General features: G+C 40.3%; 1 long non-coding RNA gene across 1 annotated transcript in view; it reads left to right on the top strand.

The window, feature by feature from the left end:
- LOC108350950 (uncharacterized) overlaps positions 1 to 17,138 on the top strand; it is a 98,317-nt gene that overhangs the window by 62,734 nt on the left and 18,445 nt on the right. The window lies entirely within an intron of this gene.

Raw genomic sequence — 17,138 nt, 5'->3', positions numbered from 1 at the left:
AGTTATGCTGGGAAATAGCCACCACTGATAGCATGTTTAAACTCACATATGTGTGTATACATGGACACACAGATGTGCTGGCGCCTGCAGTGGCCATACAGGGGCTTAGTATCTTCGGAAGCTGGAGTTAAGGGTAGTTATGCATCATTCCACATGGTTGCTGGGGATCAAATGTAGGTCCTCAATGAGAACAAAACACACTCTTAAATCTGAAACATCCCTTCATCCCCAAAGCCTTGTTTCTGTAGGAAAGATATCCCGTGTTTTAAAACTAGCTTATGGGTGAAATTCAAAGCACAATACTTGTTTCAAAATGATTCCCATCTACAGTGAAATTAAACAAATATTTGATACAATTGTGACCTCCGTTCCCCATGTATCATCTCTCAGAATTGTATTCAGTCACACATTTGACTACAAATGCTAACTTCTGGGCAGGCAAGATGGCTCAGCAGTTAAGTACTTGTTGGGCCTGCGTTTGACTCTGAGAACCTGGGGGGATCCTGCACACTCTCCTGCCTTTTGTATGGTGTATGGTGATATATGTTTACACACACACACACACACACACACACACACACACACACACACACACTCAATAAGAGTAACAAGAATAAATCTGAAAAAATAAAAATTTAACTTTTGAGTCTGGACATCTTTCTAAATGTTAACAGATAAATGATGTAAGGCATTTTAGATTTTAGTCACTGGGCTCGTTGTCATGACCTGAGATTTTCAAACCTCTGAGAACTGGGAACCTGTTATTATGTCTATTTTTAAATGAGGACACTGAGGGCCAGAATTTTGACTTGCCAAAAGTCATATACCCAATAAGAGAGTAGAACTGGCCAGCCACTGACTGATGACAAACCCATTAAGCTTTCTCCACAGAACCCTGTCTGTTGCAAGCTTCTGGGAGTGAGCATGTGAGAGAAATCAAGTAGGCTGTTTGATGAAAGGCAAGGCCATAATCACTTCTTCTACCCAGAAAGCTGCTAACAGGCTGTTCTCTTAAATGGCTTGGATGCCTCCTCCTTGCCCTGTGACCAACAGTCAGTTTACACTTGTGCAGTCAACAATTTGCCTTTGATGTAGAACTCGGGCATCTTCAGAAAGCACAAGTATAATCTCAATAATGAATTAATCAGAAAAACATTTGAACCAACATCTGAAGGTATTAAAACAGAATCTTAAAACCATTTACTTCCCTTTGAGCACTGTCCACAACATTTTCTGGATACCAAAAAGCAAAGAAAATAGAAACATTTGCTACCCACTACTACACAGAGATTCAGGCAGACCTGTATGCCAGGACAAAAACATAAAGAAACAGCACAGACTTGTATAACTAGGTCAGGAGGAACAAAGTCAGCACAATTTGAAGAGTACTGAATCTAATGTTTATTTCATCCGTAAATAATCATACTCTTAAAAGTGTTCAGGGGAGTAGAATCTATAAGCAATTAGAATATCTTATCATCATATCTCACTATTTAACAAATATCAGCATTAGTATTTCTACTACTTTCTTTTACAATTGTGTTTTTGCTACATTTATTTTCTACAAATAAATGATCATCTTCATTCATTATACCTATGAAATTGGTAGATTTGAGATACAGAATCCTTTGGAAAAAAATGATTCTTTTTTTAAAAAAAATCTATTTATTCATTTTTAGCATAGAGAAGGGTGAGTTGTAGTGTGAAATTTTATGCATACTTTGGAGATCCCTTACAAATTTAAAGACTTTTTATTCTGTCTCTTCCTCCTCACTGAACTCATGTCAGCACCACGCTTTGAAAACGCCACTACCTCATCCCTTTTAATATTCTGACAATTGTCTATCTACCTATCTATCTATCTACCTACCTACCTACTATCTATATACCTACCTACCTACCTATCTACCTATCTATCTATCTATCTATCTATCTATCTATCTATCTATCTACCTATCTACCTACCTACTTATCTATCTATCTATCTATCTATCTATCTATCTATCTACCTACTTACCTACCTATCTATCTACCTACCTACCTATCTATCTACCTACCTACCTATCTATCTACCTACCTACCTACCTACCTACCTATCTACCTATCTACCTATCTATCTATCTATCTATCTATCTATCTATCTATCTATCTACCTACCTACCTATCTATCTACCTATCTATCTATCTATCTATCTATCTATCTATCTATTTTAGGCACCAGGCAAATAGTTGTTGGCTGAATGGAAGTGGAGATTACCTTCATTAATTAGAACTACCATTTAGTCTGCCAATCTGCTCCCGTGCATTCTGGGGAGATGCTGTTGTCAGAGAGAACGAGATGAACACTGTTATCACAAAATCTTTGACAGAGTCGGTGGCAATAACAGTCAGTGCAAAGGCAGAATTGATTTGACAATTTTTGGAGAAATCCTAGGCTATCAGTCATTTCGAGCCTGGTGACTGTGGTGGGGAAGGCAGCGTAAGACTAATAGAGTTGCCGAATGAAAGATGAGAGCAGGGTGTGATAGGAAGATAATTATCTGTTAGACTGTTAAGCTTGAAGCCAGTGGAGCACCAAGTAAGGCATTCTAGCAGGTCTACGTAGGAGCGTGGGTCTGTCTTCACTAAAGCACCTGCAATTATGAGATTATGTGATGGCTACATGAAAGAAAATGGAGAGGAGAGAAGAGAAATGGTAGTCTTGGGGCAAAAGGAAGGCCAGGGGCCAGAAAAGGGGTATTTGAGCGGTAGGAGAAACCACAGAACCCAAAGGAGGCAGCCACACTCAGGAGACGCTAGACGCCCATAACCAACAGGGATGCAAGAGAAACAGTTACCAAGGGAAGAGTGGGCCTTTATGTAACAAGCCAGAGTAGAACCAAGCACGAGAGGCAAAGGACTTCAGGTCATGGAGAAGCTCTAAGAAGCCAGGCCAAGCAACCCCAGAGTCACCACCACTATTGAAAAGTTCTTCTACCTCATCCTTCCTAGTATTTGATGACAAAAGCTTACTCTTGCATTCCCTTTAAATTTTGTTCTTTTCTATGGCTCCCAGAGCTGCCAGGTTAGATGTTTTGTTTCCTGTAACACTATGCATTTATGTTCTTCTTCCCCAGCCTCATGACCAAGGCTGTCTGTTGCATCTTTATTTCTTGCCTTGTAATCTCCTATCTCCTCTCTCCTTTCACCCTAGACTTCTTCCCATGAAAATCTGCATAGCTCTTGGGGTCAGATTCTGCTTACAATCGTACATCAGTTTAGGTCTCAGCTTGGTTTGAATGTTAAAGATTATCCTTGATGCTGTATGGCTTAGCCTAAAACTCCAGAATAGTAATGACAACTACTGACCTTTCTCACCATCTCATTTTCTCTCCTGGCTTTCCAAGGGCAAGTGCAATACATATTTACCAAGGTTTAGCTAAATGCATCTGTACAGATGAATTAACGGTAAACCTTGGAACATCATCTGTTTTAGCTCTCTGAATTTAACTTTTTAAAAACTATTTGTTGACAATGACTCACCATAATGTGGTTGAGTTTTATATAATTTATTCATTTTTAATAAAGAATAAACAATGAACATATCATTTCAGCAAATAGAGAACATCAATCAGTATTAAACTTTGTACTGTAGTTTTGCTTCCTTAACTATGGAGGATTGGGCCAGCCTTTGGCAACTGGAGTAATTACCACTTTGACCTTTCTCTCCCTTAAAGAAAGAAGTTCTTAAATTTTATCTTTAAATAACTTGGTTTACTTCTTCTCTTTCATAAGCACTCATTAGCTTTCTTCGAATTTTAGTAGTTTTAGGCCAAGACATGGGTAATAATGAATGGACATGTCGTCGATGTCTTTTAGAGAGGAAATGCAAAAAAAAAAAAATAATATTAAAAGAAGAGTTAGATAGATGTTCCCAATTCTCTTGTAACATTTCTCTCTAGAGAAAATTTTACAAACTCACCCTCTGCCTACTTTGAATTTGCAGTTAACTGTTGTAAGTGTTGATATTATATTTTTTAACTTGTAAAGTGGTTTTTTTTAATAATGTCCTTACTTTTACATCCTTGGGAATAGAGGGGAAGGTTGTTGCTTTGTATTTTTTCTCCATTAGTGGTATAATTAATTCCAAGCTAATTATGGCAACAAGATTTTCTGAAGGATAACTTGCAAAGCGGTGGTCTTTAGTTCATGGTTCATGCTTAACATAAGCTTACGAATTTGAAATAAACCTGGCGAAGCATGTTAGGAGACAAAGCTCTATTATCACCCAGCTCTAAGCTATCACTTATTCACTGGGAAAAAACTCTGGAAGATGCTTGCCAACAAACCAGATGTCACCATCACTAGACAATTATGTTCCACAGCTTGGCACCTGGGGCCCACAGTCATCATCCAAGGAGGAGGAGAAAGAAAAAGTAGAACATTCTGACAGACTTCTTCAGACTAAAACACTCCTGTGGCTCATGGTAGAGGTGGAGGCTGAATAGCTGCCTGCTTAGTTCCCTGTGAGGAGATATGAACAACCAAGCCTGTTGGGTCCTACCTGCTGAGGGTGTCAGTCCTGATAAAAACACCAGAATCTAGCAGCCCTCCAGTGTACATGGGCTGGCATATAGGAACTGACACAGCTATTTTCTGCCTAGTACACAGTAGACATTACACTCTGACTCCCTCTTCTGCAGGGAGATAGTACCAAAGAGAATGCTGAAGTTCTTTGTTTTAAGAACTGAGAAGGAGAGAGTTACGATGTGGTGTTGGTTTCAGTGGTGAGCTGTCCACAATATATGGTCCTCTGTACAAAATGTCCTTGTAAAACCTCTCTCGTCTGAGGCGTGACCTGTGATTAATACACCAGGGATCTGCTTCTTTTTCCTTAGCCAAGAAAAAGGAGGATGAACTTCCTCTTTTAAAATGTGTTTCAATTTAGAACAGTCATTTTATGGTGCCAGCATCATAAGATAACCTAAGATTTACTTTTATGTGATCTAGATACAAACATTAAAGAAACAAATGAAATTCAAAATAACTCTGTCTTAAAATTTCTGGTATATTTCTATACCATCTCTATCTCTGTCTGTCTGTCTATCTAACATCTATCTACCTATCATTAGTCTTTTATCATTTATCATCAAGCTATTTGTCTATCTATTCATCATCTATCAATCTCCTACATATAAACTCATATACGCAGGCATGTATCAATTTACTTTCAAACAAACTAGCTATATTCAAATCAAAATGAAGGCTACATATTAGACTTATTAATGCAAGCTGCAATTAAATGGAAGAAACAAGTGCCTAGTTAGATAAGAAACACTATTCCCATCGTTTTCTTCCTTTGTAAGGCACAGATCTTGAATGACAGAAATTATAAAATAAATTAACAATTATGTTGATTGCCTGCAGTAAATGGTTGCCACATATTTCCACCAACAAAGCAGCTTTTTATAAAATTGAGAAAATATTTTGTTAATTTTTGAATAGCTCTTAATATTTTACTTAGATAAAGCTAATTTCTCTAATAAATAAGCCTAAAATTTTGCAAGTAGTTCTTTTCCAAAATGAGTCTTCATATTTTCTCAAATTATCCTCCATTAGGGTTGAGAGAAAAGATTTTTTTAAAAAAATATGTTATTTATTTCTATAGTGCGATCCAGTTAATTCATATACATTAGTTCATATGTTATCTATAAACTATATAACTACTTAAATAACATTATATGTTAATGTGTTTAAAAGATACAAGACTGTGTCTTTCCATCTTGAGATAATCATGACTGTTGCTTCCCAATGAAGCAACACAGTGCCTTGCTGCTGGAAATGCCTTGCTTCTAATATAGTTGCTTTCAGACGGCTTGCTTCACCCTGTTTTATCAAGAGTTAGTATCTCATTTAGATTTCTATTGCTGTGAGAAAACATTATGACCAAAAGACACTTGGGGAAGAATGAGTTTATTTCAAGCTTACCAATATATACCACAGTCCCTCATCAAAGGAAGTCAGTAAGTAACTCTAGGCAGGAACCTGGAGGCAGGAGCCATGCAGAGGCCATGGAGGAGTGCTGCTTACTGGCTTGCTCCTCATGGCTTGCTCAGCCTGCACCTAAGACCACCTGCCCAGGATGACACCTCCCACATTGAGCTGGGCCTTCTCACATGAATCCTCCCACCAGCCAGTCTGGTAGAACCATTTTCTCAATTGAGAATCCCTCTTCCAAAGTGACTCTAGTTTGTGTCAAATTGACAAAAGGCTAACCAGGACAATGACCCCTTGTTTGTTTACTCTTTTGTTCATCCCTAAGATCTCATATTCAAATCACAGTATAACAGTAAAGGTATAAGTCTTCAAGTTTTCAATATTCTAAAAGTTAAGTCTCTTTAAAATATCCAAAATATGTTTTAAAGTCCAAAGTCTTTCTAAACCATCCAGTGTCTCTAAAATATTACAGAAGAGGGAGTGGGAAGATTGTACAAGCCAGAGTACCAGAAAGTCTGCTATGAAACATCCTCTCCTAAAAATGGCCTCATAAACAAGACAGGGACAAAAGCAATATTAACTGAGGAAGAAAAATCTTCACGATCCCATTTCTAAACAAAGTACTACAGGCAACATTAACTTCTGGGAGTTAACTTCTGGGGATAAACCTCCTTATTAGTTGTTCAATGAAGAGTGGTCAATCTTGAAACCAACAGCAAAAATAGACTCAGTAGGATGTGTATGTATGTGCATGTGCATATATACACACACATCTGTGCATGTGATAAAATCAAAGAAAAAGAGCCTATCAATTTGTGAGTGGTGGTATCGGAAGGGTTTGAGGGAGAGTGGCTGGGAGGGTCTAGCAGGAAAGGGAGTGGGTTGTAATTTAATCCTATGTTAATTAAAATCATTAGAAGTGAAATAAAATATTGAAATTCTCTCTGAAATCCCCCAAAGTATCTCTAAAATCTCAATGTCTCTTAACTGTGTATTCCTGTAAAATCAGAAGTAAGTTAAATACTGTATTATTCCAGTAAGGATGATCAATATGAACCGTTCTGAATCAAGAAAAACCAAACTCCCAGTGTGCTTCAATGTGCACAAACAATATGATTCTCCGATGGTTTATAAACATGAAGGCTCCCAACTTGTATGACCTTCTCGACTGGTGGGAAATTGTGTCCCTGATGACAGGATACTAGCTAAATATCAGAAGTCTTCACCTGTTTTGCTAGATTTATACAGTCAGGTACATAGATTTTCTGTGCATATGAGTGTCCTCAATTTCCATAGATAATAATTATCCCTGTAGGTATACATGAACGCCATTCCTGGGTTTGTGGGGAGCTACAGCCCTTGCATAGATGGCGTAAACTGAGAAGGCACCAACAGCAAATGACAGAACAGTCCTGGATTTGGCTGGCGAAGCCTAGTACATGTGCACACCCACCTCTAAAATGTGTCTGTCCTTGTTCCAAAGTGTCAAGGAAACTGCTGGGAGCTTATGGCCATAAGATCCTCAGCTACAACAGAACTACTCTGGGAGGAGACGGAAAAGTAAAGAACCTGTTTCTCTCCTTTTCAGCAGTAGTAGGAACTCTGTGATGTTCTCTCAAGGTCAAGGAGAGAACTGAAGTAGGTGGAGAATTTCTGCAAAACACTTCAAGGCCTGTTGAAAGTGAGAAGGACAGACTTTGATAATAGCGTGTTCTGATTGTTGCATCTCTGATAGACAAGAAATGGAAGGGAAAAGAATAAAATAAAAAAGACAGTCTTTTTGGTTGGCTTTAGAAAACAGATACATATAATCTTTGATTTGGGAAACATCTATCCCTAGCCTGAGGATCCATAATGGCTCTCTTCATGTGGTTTATACGCAAGCACTCACAGTCCCACTCTATAGAGTCAGAAACTCAGGGAGGAGAAATGCAAAGTAAAGCTTTAGAACCCACAGACACAACAATGTATGGCACAGTGTTTGCTAGCATTAAAAAAGATTACTCTCTCAATGTTTCCATTTTCCACACCGAAGAAAGAAAGCGATGAGGACAAACAGAGGAGACTCTCCCCTGTGTGCAGGAAGCTGGTAGAAAAGAAGTCAGTGTGTCTTTAACCCCTCGGCTGCCTATAGTCTGACATTCAGGAAAGCCCTATCAGTTTCTCCAGACCCTTATTTGTTACTCTAGAAAATAAAGAGTTCATTAAATCATTCGTTTGGAAGCCAGCACTTGAGAGATGTAGGCTCATTGGGAGATGGAGACCAACTTGGGTTAGAGAAGCCTGTTTCAAAAACTTTAAAATAAATAAAACAGTTCTAAAAAGGATCATTTCAGCCAAAGGCATTTGGAATACAATGCGTTTGGATCAGAGTCTCCTTCAGTCCCTAATTATTTTTAATGTTTCCATGAAATTAATTTATAAGGAAAATTTCTCAATTCTTTTAACTATACCAACTATACACAAGATAATGCTTTAAAAAAAAGCTAATTTTTATGTAATATAAAACACTGAAATATATACATATATATATGTATGTATGTACATGTGCAAGCATTCATATATGTATAGACACACGCACACACACAGATATAGAGAAAGAGTGAGGGGAGCGGTCTAAATGTATAAAAATGTTTCATATGTTCATTGTCTTTAGTTTGATATATGCTTAGCTATTGTGCATTCTAGAAGCAGTTAATTTCCATATAAAGTGTAGTTACTTTCAATTTCACTGTGTCTTGTCTACAGAGGGAACTTTGATTTGTGTGCCCAGGGCTAGATCAGAGCTATGCATAATCGTCTTTAAGGTCCTTTCTGTCACGCACAATCAGTGAGCTCTGGCAGTGATAATAGCATGGATATTTAGAAAGGCAACACCCCAAAGGGGAAAACATTTTAAAAAAATTGCATCAAGAGAGGTTATCAAATCAAAGAAAAATGATCAGAGGAAACCTGGTAGCAATCTTCCTGAATCACGTGCGTTCTGATATTAAGGCACAACATATGTTGGTCTGTTCTGGTGAGCTTAACAGCTATTTTTACCAAATAGCAGAAATGAAATTTTAGAATCACACAAAGATATCTGACATCCTCCAGCCCTTGTATAATAGTTGCTGTATGTGGCAATAGTCATCTTTGCAAAATTAAATACTATGTGTACAGTCATAATGGGGCTCCCATGAGGGGCGATGTGAAATAGCATCTGACCCCACCTGATTTTTCTCTTAACCTGTTTTCTGTCCTAAGATTTGCTCCTTCAAATTCCGCCTTAAAAAATATAAACTTTTCAAGGAGAAGAAGGAATTCTCCTTCCTGCAGGGATCAAATCGACTTCTTTTGTAGTATCAGCTAACTGCTTTATCTGGTCACCATTCAATGGGAAGAGAAAGACTGAGGAACAGGAGCCGTGACCTCCAGGTGTGCCTTCACACTAAATCACCTCTCCCTGGTGAAGCACCCTGAGCTGACAGACTCTCCACTGCCTTGAAGGGAACAAGATGCAGAGACTGTGAGGAGCTCTCAGGTGGCAAATTAACAGCCTGTCACACAAAACTGACCAGCCACTCTTGCAGCCATTGTTCCAGGGGCTGCTGTCTTCCTGTTAGAGTGGCGCATCTGGGAAGTAACTTGTTTCTTTTGTTGTGCATATGTGCATTACCAGAGTTGAATATACAGGCAGGCGTCTGCACATTGTTTTCCTGTGAACTCTCTGCTAACTTCCTTACCCTCTTTCTGTTGGGCTGTTGTTCAAGGTCGCTTTTTTCCAACACAAAGATGTCTCTGGAAGGTTCCTGCTTATAGCGCTTTGTGAGTACTCTTCTTGATAAGTGCTTCATTTACTCTAAAATACAACTTCGCTGTTTTCCAACTGACCAGTTTCCAGCAGTCCGTGGGGACGGTGGGAGTGGCGGATCACACACATATCACATAGCAGAGTTACTTTAGTGTTGGGAGTCAGACTTGTCAGGTAGTCTCACACATGGCTTTTGCTTAAGGATTAACACAATCCTTACAAATGCTTTCCAGAACAAAGGTCTTCTTTTCATTCTTTGTTCCTTGAAATAATGACTGCATATGCTTTTTTTTCCCTGACAGAGAAATCTATTATCTTGTCATAGTCCAACTCCATTCCTCTCTGCTTCTTGCTAAATGGCTTCTGAAAGAACACGGGGTCTTTCCTGTAACCTGCTCGTGATCTCACGATGGATCAAATAGTGCAGCTGCCGCATACAATCCTGTCCCCCGGCTACCAACCAGCCAAGGTCTTCTTGGTTCTATTCCTTGTTCAATACAACTGAGTTTTGTTTTCTTCTACTGGTTCGGTGATTGGAGTTTTGAGCCTCTTACGCTAATTGCAGCAATGTTGCAGAGTTACGTGGAGGTGGAGCCACAGGGCAACTTCAGAAGTCGTGTTTAGTTGCAGGATTGATGTAAGGCGTATCTGGAACAGAAGTTGGAAGAATATATCATAGCGAACAATTATGTCGATACTAATTAAAAGATAAGTATGGTCCCAATGACATACCTTGAGGTACGTCTTTTAAATGAAGACGACATCTCTGAATACTTTCTTTCCTTGGCTTACAGAGATTGCTTGTGACTCAGGAGCTGACCTAAACCCTGATTGTAAATACTACTGCATTTGCAAGCATGTCTAATCTGTGACCCACTATGAATGCAGCCCAATACAAAATTGTATATAGAGTAGAAACTTCTGAGTTTTTGGAGACTCAGTTGTGTCATGTGGCGTTTGTCTGGAAACTATCTTTTTTTTTTTTTTTTATTAACTTGAGTATTTCTTATATACATTTCGAGTGTTATTCCCTTTCCCGGTTTCCGGGCAAACATCCCCCTCCCCCCTCCCCTTCCTTATGGGTGTTCCCCTCCCAACCCTCCCCCCATTGCCGCCCTCCCCCCATAGACTAGTTCACTGGGGGTTCAGTCTTAGCAGGACCCAGGGCTTCCCCTTCCACTGGTGCTCTTACTAGGATATTCATTGCTACCTATGGGGTCAGAGTCCAGGGTCAGTCCATGTATAGTCTTTAGGTAGTGGCTTAGTCCCTGGAAGCTCTGGTTGCTTGACATTGTTATACTTTTGGGGTCTCGAGCCCCTTCAAGCTCTTTCAGTTCTTTCTCTGATTCCTTCAATAGGGGACCTATTCTCAGTTCAGTGGTTTGCTGCTGGCATTCGCCTCTGTATTTGCTGTATTCTGGCTGTGTCTCTCAGGAGCGATCTACATCCGGCTCCTGTCGGTCTGCACTTCTTTGCTTCATCCATCTTGTCTAATTGGGTGGCTGTATATGTATGGGCCACCTGTGGGGCAGGCTCTGAATGGGTGTTCTTCAGTCTCTGTTTTAATCTTTGCCTCTCCCTTCCCTGCCAAGGGTATTCTTTTTCCTCATTTAAAGAAGGAGTGAAGCATTCACATTTTGATCATCCGTCTTGAGTTTCGTTTGTTCTAGGGATCTAGGGTGATTCAAGCATTTGGGCTAATAGCCACTTATCAATGAGTGCATACCATGTATGTCTTTCTGTGATTGGGTTAGCTCACTCAGGATGATATTTTCCAGTTCCAACCATTTGCCTACGAATTTCATAAACTCGTTGTTTTTGATAGCTGAGTAATATTCCATTGTGTAGATGTACCACATTTTCTGTATCCATTCCTCTGTTGAAGGGCATCTGGGTTCTTTCCATTTTCTGGCTATTATAAATAAGGCTGCGATGAACATAGTGGAGCACGTGTCTCTTTTATATGTTGAGGCATCTTTTGGGTATATGCCCAAGAGAGGTATAGCTGGATCCTCAGGCAGTTCAATGTCCAATTTTCTGAGGAACCTCCAGACTGATTTCCAGAATGGTTTTACCAGTCTGCAATCCCACCAACAATGGAGGAGTGTTCCTCTTTCTCCACATCCTCGCCAGCTGGAAACTATCTTGTGAAAGGATGTTTGGCTAAAGCACACAGACACATAGGAGGATGTTTTGCTCAGAACAAACATGTGGTGTTTTGCTGGAAGCTGCCTGGACAAAGGACATGTGATGTTTTGCTAGAGTGGATGCTTGAGAGAATGCGTGATGCTCAGAAAGTATCTAGATATAATCCAACAAACAGAGGGTGACACTGTGTGGCATTGGCTTTCCTCGCCACTCTTTGCTGGTCTTCATTGATGATGCTGTGACATTGGTTTGCCTTGCTTTCTCTGCTGATAGCTGTTTGTCATGACTTCGTAGAGAGGAACTCACCAAAGAACTTCTGGTGGTGTTCTGGTGGCTTCTTGCCATTTCTGTGTACTTGGGCCGACTGGCAGAGCCATGCAATTTCTTCTTGATCGAATTGAGGTTGCTGATCCATGAATAGCGTTTGCGAGTATCTCAAGCTACCACTGTTGATTCCTGGGAACTGAACTGCTACTATCCCGACAACAGATACTGGGATCGCCCCAGAGAACTATTTCTAAGCAGACCCACATCCTCGTTGCTCTATGCCCAGTTCCTTTTCCATTACCTCCGTTGGGTGGTGGTTTAGAGGGGAAGTTAAAGCATTTAAATACCCTTATAAGCTAGGTTTTTAAAAGTAAAAGTAAACATACTTACAATGCTATGAGATTGTGTGTGTGTGTGTGTGTGTGTGTGTGTGTGTGTGCAACCCATTTGCAAATGGTTCTCAGGTACAAATTTTCTATGTGCCAGCCAAAATCATGTTGCAATGTAAAAGGCTGCATACACCTAAAGTGGTAATTCGATTTTTCTTCATTAACCACTTAGGAATGAGCTTACATCCTGGTAGAACCAGCAGGATAAATAGAGATAGAGGCCTTGCAACAGGACTTCTAGAAGCATTCTGCTCTGCTCCTCTTTGGACTCTTGGCACGTTGCAGCCATCACTGGTCCACTGCCATTTAAGAAAAAGTTTATGCTAGGAATAGCATGGTTAAGACAGGGAAGGAACCTGAGGGTAAGATCTCCCTGAGTCATTAACCCCTTTCTCTGATGCCTCATTTGCATCCGCTTTCCTGATGGAGCCCATTAAGTGCTTTCTTACAACTCAAAACATCTAACTCAACAGCTGTTTTTTACACTGGACCAGAGGGATGCAGAATTAGTCTGATGAAAGGCCCATGTACTCTTCTTCTCATAGGGTATGAAGAAACCATGTATCAGTTCTGGCACATTGGCAGTTTTATAGATAGATGACGTCCTCATATTTTTTTCTGATATAAGATCCCAAGATTCAACTCTGTTGCTTACAGACTGTGAACTTGTTCAACTTACGTAAAGTCTCTAAGCTTCAGTTTTTCAATTGCAACATATATGATGGATATTATTATAATTTACAAATGGTTTTACATTACAAAATTATGGATAATATGTCGTATTATAAATATGCATGTGGAGTATTTGTGTGTGCGTGTGTGTGTGCGCACATGTAAAGGCAAGAATTGACTTCTGATATCTTCCTTAGTCACTCTTCACCTTACCACTTGAGAGTTATCTCAAAGAACACAGTGTTAACCAACTGACAAGACTGGCTGCCCAGCTGGCTCCAGTAATGTGCTTGTATACATAACTCTTAATTCAGGGTTACAGCTGCATCCTCAGCATCCACACCATCCACACCATCCACACCATCCACACCATCCACACCATCCACACCATCCACACCATCCACACCATCCACACCACACCATCCACACCATCCACACCATTCACAGCATTCTAGGAATCCAAACTCAGGACTTTATGACTGTACTGTAATACCTTTACTGACTGGAGCATGTCCCCACCCCTATTATGTATTTTATACATACTGCCATTATTTCTCCATTCCCATGTGGGCACTACAACCATGAAAATTGTTAGAAGATGACAAGACAAAACTAAACAAGTGCCATACATGTGTGACAGGTTTGTTAGAGAATCAAATAAGATATTATGTGAAGAATGTATATTACTTTTACTAACTAATAACATTATTAATAATGGTTTCTTCAAGTCCACGATCCCATGGATTGTGAGACCTGCAGAAAGACAATTGTTACAACTCTGTGTATTATACAACTGCTCTGTTTGATCCTGAGGTTTTTGTTGCTGTTGTTATTGTTGTTGTTGTTGCTTTTCTTTCTCCATATGTTACAAGGGGTTCAGCAACAGGTCCTTCTTTTGCCCTGGCTGGCATGTGATAAGTCTCTGTACCTTAGAGGGGTGGGGGAGACATAACTGAGCCTCGGTTACTGGCAGGGCCTTACTTAAATTCCATAAAGCAGGTGTTTGCTGCTTTGCTGTAAGCAGAGATTTTTCTAGTAGAAGTCTAGAAGACAGTAGAGCTTCAAGTAGGACAAATAATAAAAATATATATTGTGGGCTGGGGATTTAGCTCAGTGGTAGAGCACTTACCTAGGAAGCGCAAGGCCCTGGGTTCAGTCCCCAGCTCCGAAAAAAAAGAACCAAAAAAAAAAATATGTATTGTGAATCTTCGGGCAGAAACACAGTTTATTAGCAACTGTACTAGAAGGCATTCATTTGATATTTTGGCAAAGACTTTGGCTGCATTCTACCCATGTCCTAAGAACTTGCCTGGGGCTAAATTTAAAAGTAATGAACTAATTATGTTGTGGAGGTCATTTTAAGTCAGCATAACGTTAAATATGTATCATAGACATTAGAGATTGCTCTTACACATGTCTCCAGGTGAAAAACAACAAGTGAGGGCACAAACAAACAAATAATATACAGTTTGGAAAGGAAAAGACCACAGGAAGCTTTAGTGCTTTAGACAAAGCCCCTGATAAATGAGAAGCTGTTGTTTTCAAGGAAATTAGCTCCATTAAAGAAAATATTTTGCTCTCAGGGCAAGACTCCACCCACTAAGCCTCCTCTTTGTGAAAGAGAGCATAAAGGGTTTTCTGCTCCTAGAAAACAAAAGCTGCTGCAAATTTAATCCAAGGAGGCAAAAATTCAACCTAAGTCAACAGCTGAATGGTGGTAGTCCATGTGGTACTGGCCTTGGAGACATAAAAGACACATATGTGAGGAGTTCTGTGGATCCTTCCTCCATGGTTCCAGAGAGTTCTTAAGGATAGGAGATGTGTGACATGACTGAAGTCTCTGTGAGACGACTGTGAGATGTCACTGAATGACGCTATGGAGGCTAAACCTGTGCTTAACCAAAGTGTTGGAGATTCCAGAACCACAAAAGACATCTGCTAAAGAAAGCTGCATACACAGAGAGGAGCCTGCCCAAGAGATAACAAAGCTGGAGATGGGAACCTTCGCAGTTCTTCAAAACTAAAGCCCAGACGCCCTGTATAGAACTAAGGATCTCTTGTTTGTCCTGATGGGTCTTGCTTTGATCCGTATTTTCTCACCCTGCCTCCTTTACTCCCTTTGGAGGTGGTAATGTATATTTTCTATCATTGTATGAGAGAAGAATGAGATGCACCTCACTGCTAAGGTTGTAGTTTGTCATGCATGTCCAGATAGCTCCTCTGAGAGCCATTTTTGGCACAAAATGGAGGACTCCCCTTTCTTAGTGGGGCTTCCTCTTTCCCTGCCTGATATGGGGAACCTGAGCCCCAATCTTCTACCTGAGGAAGGTCACAGAGTCCTTTGCAAACCCATGAATTCAATCCACATTGCCATAAAAACCTATCCAGGAAGAACCTGGGATTCCTGGAATGCCTCTCCATACAAATGAGGCATCCACATTACTTTAAACTCTAGCCAATGGAACTTCATCCTAAGAAGAGTGCCTTCCCACTCTCCAAGGTTCATATATAACCCTGATTGACCCCAAGTAAAGTTTACTCTTACAAGCCCACAAGCTAAGATCTTCTAAGAGCAGTCAGACCAGGATCCTGCCGACCCCACTGATTCCAGACTCTGCTTCATCCTTCCAGCCCAGTATGAAAGTGAGGACACTGACCGCAGCTGGAGCCCAACATGCATACCACATGTCATTGTTTTTTATAAGTGGTGTCACAGTTAAAAGACTGCCTTGAGTCTCAGAAGGGATTTGGCGCTTTTGATATTAAAGTAACTGTAGATACAGATAATGATAATTTACTTTTTGAAAGGGTATCAGTTTCCTTAAAAGAGTCAGAATGTGGGAAAGAGAATGCTAGAAGGATGACTCAGTGGCTGAGAGCTTGCAGCTTTTCCAGACAACCTGAGTCTGTTCTCAGCGCACACATTAAGGAGCTCAAAACCACATGCAACTCCAGTTACAGGGGACCTGATACCTTTTCTGGCCTTCATGGGTACCTGAATACATATGGTACACACACACACACACACACACACACACACACACACACACACTCGCACACACTCACACACACTCACACACACTCATATACACTCATACGCACATGCTAAATAATAAAGTAGATGAAAAATATTAAATTTGGTGGAAAGAAAAATAGACATTTCCTTGTGCCGTGAGTGTTCATTTTCATGGCATACAGCTCTGAAGCCTTTCGGACTTTCTTTTGTGTTTGGGTACTTGACAGAATCATTTCTTTGGCCTTAATTTTCTCCACTAATAATGAATACAGAATAATAGAGGTAATGGGGTGTAGACAATATTAGCAACTAGACCGGGATTCTCAGAGGGAAAAATGGTGTCTTAGGGTTGTTTGTGACTGCAAGCATTCCCTTCCTAATTCCAGAGCCACATGTTGCCTGGGACCATGGCTTTGGAGAAAACAGAATGTTTCTCTGAGGAAACAGAATTTTTTTTTCAAGATAGGGTCTTTCTATGTAAGCCTGGCTGTCCCAGAACTCACTTTGTAGACCAGGCTGGCCTTGACCTCACAGAGATTGGCCTGCCTCTGCCTTCCCAATGTTGGGGTTAAAAGGCGTGTACTACCACTGCCTGGAGGACAGAAACTAAGGATGGGTAAGAAAGTAGAGATGGGCAGGGGGAAGTAACTGGCTATCCAGGAAAGGACACATGTCAGGCATAACTGCTAAGTTCCAATGCTTGGGGACAGGAGTCGCCTGATCGTTGGTAAGAGGAATCTTTGCATGGTGGGGATAAGGAAGCAAGTAGTAGAAGATGAAACCAGTAGAAGATGAAACCAGAGGAAAAGGGAGGGGCCAAGGTCCTGGACTTAAGCATAGCCATCAGGTACAAAAGAATGGGTCCTGCTTACACTAG

Source organism: Rattus norvegicus, chromosome 5, assembly GCF_036323735.1.
Source record: "Rattus norvegicus strain BN/NHsdMcwi chromosome 5, GRCr8, whole genome shotgun sequence".
Lineage (NCBI taxonomy): Eukaryota > Metazoa > Chordata > Mammalia > Rodentia > Muridae > Rattus > Rattus norvegicus.
Note: the sequence above shows the minus strand (reverse complement) of the source record. Positions and strands in the feature narration are given on the sequence as shown.